Source organism: Musca autumnalis, unplaced genomic scaffold (assembly GCF_047663935.1).
Source record: "Musca autumnalis isolate F117 unplaced genomic scaffold, ASM4766393v1 scaffold_2, whole genome shotgun sequence".
Classification (NCBI taxonomy): Eukaryota; Metazoa; Arthropoda; class Insecta; order Diptera; family Muscidae; genus Musca; species Musca autumnalis.
Window position 1 is genome coordinate 175319685 of NW_027411755.1, and position 9190 is coordinate 175328874.

A 9190-nucleotide genomic window follows, 5' to 3' on the forward strand; every position below is an offset into this window, starting at 1 on the left:
ACGAGCATGGGACTGTTTGTCCCTTGAAAATTATTCTTTAAAAATCCACGAGCATGGGACTGTTTGTCCCTTGAAAATTATTCTTTAAAAATCCACGAGCATGGGACTGTTTGTCCCTTGAAAATTATTCTTTAAAAATCCACGAGCATGGGACTGTTTGTCCCTTGAAAATTATTCTTTAAAAATCCACGAGCATGGGACTGTTTGTCCCTTGAAAATTATTCTTTAAAAATCCACGAGCATGGGACTGTTTGTCCCTTGAAAATTATTCTTTAAAAATCCACGAGCATGGGACTGTTTGTCCCTTGAAAATTATTCTTTAAAAATCCACGAGCATGGGACTGTTTGTCCCTTGAAAATTATTCTTTAAAAATCCACGAGCATGGGACTGTTTGTCCCTTGAAAATTATTCTTTAAAAATCCACGAGCATGGGACTGTTTGTCCCTTGAAAATTATTCTTTAAAAATCCACGAGCATGGGACTGTTTGTCCCTTGAAAATTATTCTTTAAAAATCCACGAGCATGGGACTGTTTGTCCCTTGAAAATTATTCTTTAAAAATCCACGAGCATGGGACTGTTTGTCCCTTGAAAATTATTCTTTAAAAATCCACGAGCATGGGACTGTTTGTCCCTTGAAAATTATTCTTTAAAAATCCACGAGCATGGGACTGTTTGTCCCTTGAAAATTATTCTTTAAAAATCCACGAGCATGGGACTGTTTGTCCCTTGAAAATTATTCTTTAAAAATCCACGAGCATGGGACTGTTTGTCCCTTGAAAATTATTCTTTAAAAATCCACGAGCATGGGACTGTTTGTCCCTTGAAAATTATTCTTTAAAAATCCACGAGCATGGGACAGTTTGTCCCTTGAAAATTATTCTTTAAAAATCCACGAGCATGGGACTGTTTGTCCCTTGAAAATTATTCTTTAAAAATCCACGAGCATGGGACTGTTTGTCCCTTGAAAATTATTCTTTAAAAATCCACGAGCATGGGACTGTTTGTCCCTTGAAAATTATTCTTTAAAAATCCACGAGCATGGGACTGTTTGTCCCTTGAAAATTATTCTTTAAAAATCCACGAGCATGGGACTGTTTGTCCCTTGAAAATTATTCTTTAAAAATCCACGAGCATGGGACTGTTTGTCCCTTGAAAATTATTCTTTAAAAATCCACGAGCATGGGACTGTTTGTCCCTTGAAAATTATTCTTTAAAAATCCACGAGCATGGGACTGTTTGTCCCTTGAAAATTATTCTTTAAAAATCCACGAGCATGGGACTGTTTGTCCCTTGAAAATTATTCTTTAAAAATCCACGAGCATGGGACTGTTTGTCCCTTGAAAATTATTCTTTAAAAATCCACGAGCATGGGACTGTTTGTCCCTTGAAAATTATTCTTGAAAAATCCACGAGCATGGGACTGTTTGTCCCTTGAAAATTATTCTTTAAAAATCCACGGGCATGGGACTGTTTGACACTTGAAAATTATTCTTAAAAAATCCAAGAGCATGGAACTGTTTGTCCCTTGAAAATTATTCTTTAAAAATCCAAGAGCATGGGACTGTTTGTCCCTTGAAAATTATTCTTTAAAAATCCACGAGCTTGGGACTGTTTGTCCTTTGAAAATTATTCTTTAAAAATCCACGAGCATGGGACTGTTTGTCCCTTGAAAATTATTCTTTAAAAATCCACGAGCATGGGACTGTTTGTCCCTTGAAAATTATTCTTTAAAAATCCACGAGCATGGGACTGTTTGTCCCTTGAAAATTATTCTTTAAAAATCCACGAGCATGGGACTGTTTGTCCCTTGAAAATTATTCTTTAAAAATCCACGAGCATGGGACTGTTTGTCCCTTGAAAATTATTCTTTAAAAATCCACGAGCATGGGACTGTTTGTCCCTTGAAAATTATTCTTTAAAAATCCACGAGCATGGGACTGTTTGTCCCTTGAAAATTATTTTTTAAAAATCCACGAGCATGGGACTGTTTGTCCCTTGAAAATTATTCTTTAAAAATCCACGAGCATGGGACTGTTTGTCCCTTGAAAATTATTTTTTAAAAATCCACGAGCATGGGACAGTTTGTCCCTTGAAAATTATTCTTTAAAAATCCACGAGCATGGGACTGTTTGTCCCTTGAAAATTATTCTTTAAAAATCCACGAGCATGGGACTGTTTGTCCCTTGAAAATTATTCTTTAAAAATCCACGAGCATGGGACTGTTTGTCCCTTGAAAATTATTCTTTAAAAATCCACGAGCATGGGACTGTTTGTCCCTTGAAAATTATTCTTTAAAAATCCGCGAGCATGGGACTGTTTGTCCCTTGAAAATTATTCTTTAAAAATCCACGAGCATGGGACTGTTTGTCCCTTGAAAATTATTCTTTAAAAATCCACGAGCATGGGACTGTTTGTCCCTTGAAAATTATTCTTTAAAAATCCACGAGCATGGGACTGTTTGTCCCTTGAAAATTATTCTTTAAAAATCCACGAGCATGGGACTGTTTGTCCCTTGAAAATTATTCTTGAAAAATCCACGAGCATGGGACTGTTTGTCCCTTGAAAATTATTCTTTAAAAATCCACGGGCATGGGACTGTTTGACACTTGAAAATTATTCTTAAAAAATCCAAGAGCATGGAACTGTTTGTCCCTTGAAAATTATTCTTTAAAAATCCAAGAGCATGGGACTGTTTGTCCCTTGAAAATTATTCTTTAAAAATCCACGAGCTTGGGACTGTTTGTCCTTTGAAAATTATTCTTTAAAAATCCACGAGCATGGGACTGTTTGTCCCTTGAAAATTATTCTTTAAAAATCCACGAGCATGGGACTGTTTGTCCCTTGAAAATTATTCTTTAAAAATCCACGAGCATGGGACTGTTTGTCCCTTGAAAATTATTCTTTAAAAATCCACGAGCATGGGACTGTTTGTCCCTTGAAAATTATTCTTTAAAAATCCACGAGCATGGGACTGTTTGTCCCTTGAAAATTATTCTTTAAAAATCCACGAGCATGGGACTGTTTGTCCCTTGAAAATTATTCTTTAAAAATCCACGAGCATGGGACTGTTTGTCCCTTGAAAATTATTCTTTAAAAATCCACGAGCATGGGACAGTTTGTCCCTTGAAAATTATTCTTTAAAAATCCACGAGCATGGGACTGTTTGTCCCTTGAAAATTATTCTTTAAAAATCCACGAGCATGGGACTGTTTGTCCCTTGAAAATTATTCTTTAAAAATCCACGAGCATGGGACTGTTTGTCCCTTGAAAATTATTCTTTAAAAATCCACGAGCATGGGACTGTTTGTCCCTTGAAAATTATTCTTTAAAAATCCACGAGCATGGGACTGTTTGTCCCTTGAAAATTATTCTTTAAAAATCCACGAGCATGGGACTGTTTGTCCCTTGAAAATTATTCTTTAAAAATCCACGAGCATGGGACTGTTTGTCCCTTGAAAATTATTCTTTAAAAATCCACGAGCATGGGACTGTTTGTCCCTTGAAAATTATTCTTTAAAAATCCACGAGCATGGGACAGTTTGTCCCTTGAAAATTATTCTTTAAAAATCCACGAGCATGGGACTGTTTGTCCCTTGAAAATTATTCTTTAAAAATCCACGAGCATGGGACTGTTTGTCCCTTGAAAATTATTCTTTAAAAATCCACGAGCATGGGACTGTTTGTCCCTTGAAAATTATTCTTTAAAAATCCACGAGCATGGGACTGTTTGTCCCTTGAAAATTATTCTTTAAAAATCCACGAGCATGGGACTGTTTGTCCCTTGAAAATTATTCTTTAAAAATCCACGAGCATGGGACTGTTTGTCCCTTGAAAATTATTCTTTAAAAATCCACGAGCATGGGACTGTTTGTCCCTTGAAAATTATTCTTTAAAAATCCACGAGCATGGGACTGTTTGTCCCTTGAAAATTATTCTTTAAAAATCCACGAGCATGGGACTGTTTGTCCCTTGAAAATTATTCTTTAAAAATCCACGAGCATGGGACTGTTTGTCCCTTGAAAATTATTCTTTAAAAATCCACGAGCATGGGACTGTTTGTCCCTTGAAAATTATTCTTTAAAAATCCACGAGCATGGGACTGTTTGTCCCTTGAAAATTATTCTTTAAAAATCCACGAGCATGGGACTGTTTGTCCCTTGAAAATTATTCTTTAAAAATCCACGAGCATGGGACTGTTTGTCCCTTGAAAATTATTCTTTAAAAATCCACGAGCATGGGACTGTTTGTCCCTTGAAAATTATTCTTTAAAAATCCACGAGCATGGGACTGTTTGTCCCTTGAAAATTATTCTTTAAAAATCCACGAGCATGGGACTGTTTGTCCCTTGAAAATTATTCTTTAAAAATCCACGAGCATGGGACAGTTTGTCCCTTGAAAATTATTCTTTAAAAATCCACGAGCATGGGACTGTTTGTCCCTTGAAAATTATTCTTTAAAAATCCACGAGCATGGGACTGTTTGTCCCTTGAAAATTATTCTTTAAAAATCCACGAGCATGGGACTGTTTGTCCCTTGAAAATTATTCTTTAAAAATCCACGAGCATGGGACTGTTTGTCCCTTGAAAATTATTCTTTAAAAATCCACGAGCATGGGACTGTTTGTCCCTTGAAAATTATTCTTTAAAAATCCACGGGCATGGGACTGTTTGACACTTGAAAATTATTCTTAAAAAATCCAAGAGCATGGAACTGTTTGTCCCTTGAAAATTATTCTTTAAAAATCCACGAGCATGGGACTGTTTGTCCCTTGAAAATTATTCTTTAAAAATCCACGAGCATTGTACAGTTTGCCCCTTGAAAATTATTTTTAAAAAATACACGAGCATGGGACTGTTTGTCCCCCAAAAATAATTCTTAAAAAATCCACGAGCGTGGGACTGTGTGTCCCTTAAACACTATTCTTAAAAAATCCAAGAGCATGGGACTGTTTGTTCTTAAAAAATTATTTAAAAAAAATCCACGAGCGTGGGACTGTGTGTCCCTTAAAAACTATTCTTAAAAAATCCAAGAATAGTTTGTCCCTTAAAAAATTGTTTAAAAAAAATCCACGAGCAAAAAAAAAATAATTCTTAAAAAATCAAAGATCATGGAACTGTTTGTCCCTTGAAAATTATTCTTAAAAAAACCACGAGCATGGGACTGTTTGTCCCTTGAAAATTATTCTTAAAAAAACCACGAGCATGGGACTGTTTGTCCTTTGAAAATTATTCTTAAGAAATCGGCGAGCACGGGACTTGCCATAAAACAATTTATGGACATGGAATTGTTTGTCCCTTTTAACATTATTCTTGAAAAATCCACGAGCTTGGGGCTATTCTTATTCTTTAAAAATTCTCCAAAAAATCTAAAATACCACTACCCTAAAAAAATATATTCTTAAAACATCATTTATTTCCTCAAGTGAAACTCCAACATTTTTCCCAAGGCCATGGCGTACGATTTTCAAATAAACAACCCAATGAACAAAAAAATGACTTCGTTACGAATAAAATTCGGTCAAAAAATTACTTAATATTTATTTATTAACAATAATAACAATGACAAGAAAATAAACAAATAAAACATACAAAAGATAGGCGATGTTATTTTTTTGTGTTTTGCTTTTGGCGGGTGTTAAAGGTAATGACTGATATTTTGCAGTATGAGTGTGTACTTATGTTTGAGACGCATTGCAAATTGTCATCAAAGATAAAAAGCGAAAGTGTTTTTGTTATATTTCGAGTGTTTTTAATGTTGCTGTTATTATTGTTTTGTTAAACAATTTCAAAAACTGACTTCCCGGTCTGTTTGCCGGGTGTCAAAACATCATCGAAGCAGTCAGACAAAAGTGTGATAATCTCAAAATAATATATATCTTCAGGTATTCTGAGGCCCTGAGAACAGAAACTTTTTTATGATTATTATTTCACTCTGGAGTTTAGGTTTCATATCCCCTAATTTTGGATAATCTGTAGCTTAGTGTAAAAACTGCAGAGAAATTTCTATGTGTTTCGAAATAAGAAATCTGAAACATTAAAAAATTAAATGAATTTCTTATTAATGATGATCTGCATCTTCCATCTTCTCCCACCTCTCAAATACATATTTATGCTTGTTTCTAACTGCGGGCAATATTTCTATTGCTGGTGAAATGTTTGGCTGTGGCTTGGCTTAAAAGTGAACTCTGCATTTTATCTATTAATGACGTCTTGCACATTTTGCCCGCTAACATATTTGGCCATTACTAACTTAGCCCGACAATGGAAAGGTAAACAAATTTGTGATTGTTGTTGTTGCTGTTATGGTTTGTTGTACCTCATTGGACAAAACAATAACTTAAATTGTTTTGTGGAAGATGATGATGTGAAGACGACAACGGAGACGATAGGAAACCCTAAGAAAACAAACAGACAAACAATTTCACACCTTAGTGGACAATGAATGAATGAATCGACGGCCCAGCTACATATCGTCGGCAGGCAATACAATACCCAAAGTCATCAAATTGACGCAATGACCCGAAAATTCAATGAAACTTTAAAACAGTCTTAATTGGCATTTCGTAAACGAAACACGGCGAAGCGGTTAAATTTAGAGCGAAAACGACGACGATACCAAAAATAACGGAAACGGAAAAATGAAAGAAGTCTTTAAAGTATTTTGTGCCTTGCTGCTGTGGATACATCTAGGGCGGGCCCATACTCATGATGAGTTGCCGAAATGTGCCTTGACGGGGGTGCACAAGACACGCCAAACGATAATAGAATCACCCAACTATCCTGACAATTATCCACCCGGTACCTGTTGGGATTATGTTATAAAATCGCCCTTCCGTTGCCCCACCAAATTCCATGTACAGTTTTTGGATTTCTTTTTGGAAAAATCCCAGGGTTGTGAAAATGATTATCTCTCGGTGGGTCTGGATAATGTTGATGATGATATGGACACATTGTGTGGCCAGGTGGTGGGCATTAAGAAATATCACACACCAGACGGCATCTTAAGGTTACGTTTCAATGCTGATGATTCTCAGTGGTCCACGGGTAAGGGTTTTAAGCTGTTGATAACTCGGCTGGCCTGTGAAAAAGAAGAAGTCTTAAGGAAGCTTGAAGACAATGACGATGATGATGCGGAGGATAACGATGATACAGTTACAGTTACGGCACCAGGAACTCAACTAAGTCCACCTCAGGTGCAGCTAATGGAATTGTTCCGCAACATTTCAGGTTCCGAGCAACATCAAATATATCCTTTACCTCCGTTATTTGGTTTAAATTATCCCAATCAGCTGCCATCGCCGCCATATCCAACATATGGACCATTTTATTTACCCCCAGGATCGGTGATACCACAAGCTCCCACCCAGCAAACGAATTATTTGCCCAGCCAACAACAAAAACCCTGCAAGGACACCAACCAGCAAACAAAAAAACAGCAGCAACAACACCACCCCAACCAACCCTACTTGCCGCCATTTATTGTGAATCCCTATGCCACCGTGACGCAAGATCAATATATCGGCTCGTGGCCCTCGACCAGCTATCTCAGGGCCACTGATGGCACCAGCAGCAATATTCTAGAGGCATGTTGTACCACACCCTTCCAACAGAAACGTTTCTATCTCTCCAGCCCGGGATTTCCTCGCACAATTTTCAGCAATTTAATACCCACCGAACGCCGTGACTGTGAGTTCCGCCTGCAAAAACATTCCTCGAATATTTGCAAGCTTCGTGTTGAATTTAAATTTTTCGACTTTGGTAAAAGTTCACGAGGTTTGGGTGGCGTCGAGGGTACCATTGCTTTGCCGGTCATATCAAGAAATACCTGTCCAGATGATTTCGTTGAAATTGGTAATCAACGATTCTGTGGCTGTCGTTCGGATTATACCTATAATGCCTTTTGGAATTATCAGGGTGAGAAAAGGATACGCATGCGTATGGGTTATTCCGGAGTACCCTCAAGTGGTTTCCTTTTGGAAATTATACAAGAAGAATGTTCCGAGTCGGAAATTTCAACAACCACAATTAGCCCCACCTTGCCGATATCGGCACCAACAACAACAGGAAATCTTTTCGGACCAAATTTCCAACAACAATTATTTGGTGGACTTAGTCAGCAACAGGGAGGGCAGCAACAAAGCAATTTAGCCTCAGCTGCTGGTGGATTAACGCAGGCATCGCAATTTGGGCAATATGGCGGACAACAGCAAATTGGCTCACAATTTGGACAAATTGTAGGTCAACGGCAACCAGGTTTAGCACAGCAATCACAATTTGGATCAGTTGGCGGGCATCAGCAACAATCAGGTTTGTCGCAGCAATCGCAGTTCGGTCAAATTGGATCACAATATGGTGGACAACAATTGCAACGACCAGATTTAGGCCAGCAATCACAATTCGGTCAAATTGGATCACAATACGGTGGACAACAAACACAATTTGGGCAATTTGGGTCTCAATTTGGACAAATTGGCGCCCAACAGCAGCAGCAAACACAACTTGGTCAACTTGGTTCGCAGTTGGGACAACAACCACAATCACAACAAGGAGTTGGAAATTATCAAACTCCACCAACCTATGGACAGCTATTTAATCCCCATATCCTACCACAATCCTTGGCACAGAATCCCCTCTATGGTCCCTCATTTATTCCACAACATGTGGAAAATGCCTTACATGAACAATTTCATACACCTCAATTTGTCAACGGCCCTGAAGCCTTCTCCGGTTATCAATACACCACCACGAATCCCTTGCAACAACAACAACAGCCATTTGGTTACAATCAGCTTCGCTATGCCCGCTCTTTCGGGGATCAAAAACCTGTTACCATTGTTGAAACCAATTCCACACGTAAGGAATACTATTTCAGCGATGATAGTACTGAGAAAGAGGATGGTAAAGTTTTAACCGATTCTTCGCTCAAGATTGCCATGTCACGTTCAAGTGAGCCCGATGGTGCGGAAGTAACGCGTTGGGAGGCGGAAGAATTAAGAGCCAATGATATTCCCCAGCCACAACTGCGTCAGAAATGTACCTTTGATATGGGTGATATTTTACGTTTGTCTGTCGATGTTTTGTGGTTAACTAAACCGACCTGCTATGCACCGCAAAGAAATTGGTTTACCAACTTTTTGGGTTAAATTTTCAGTATTAGAAATATATTTTATCTCAGAATGAATAAAGTGA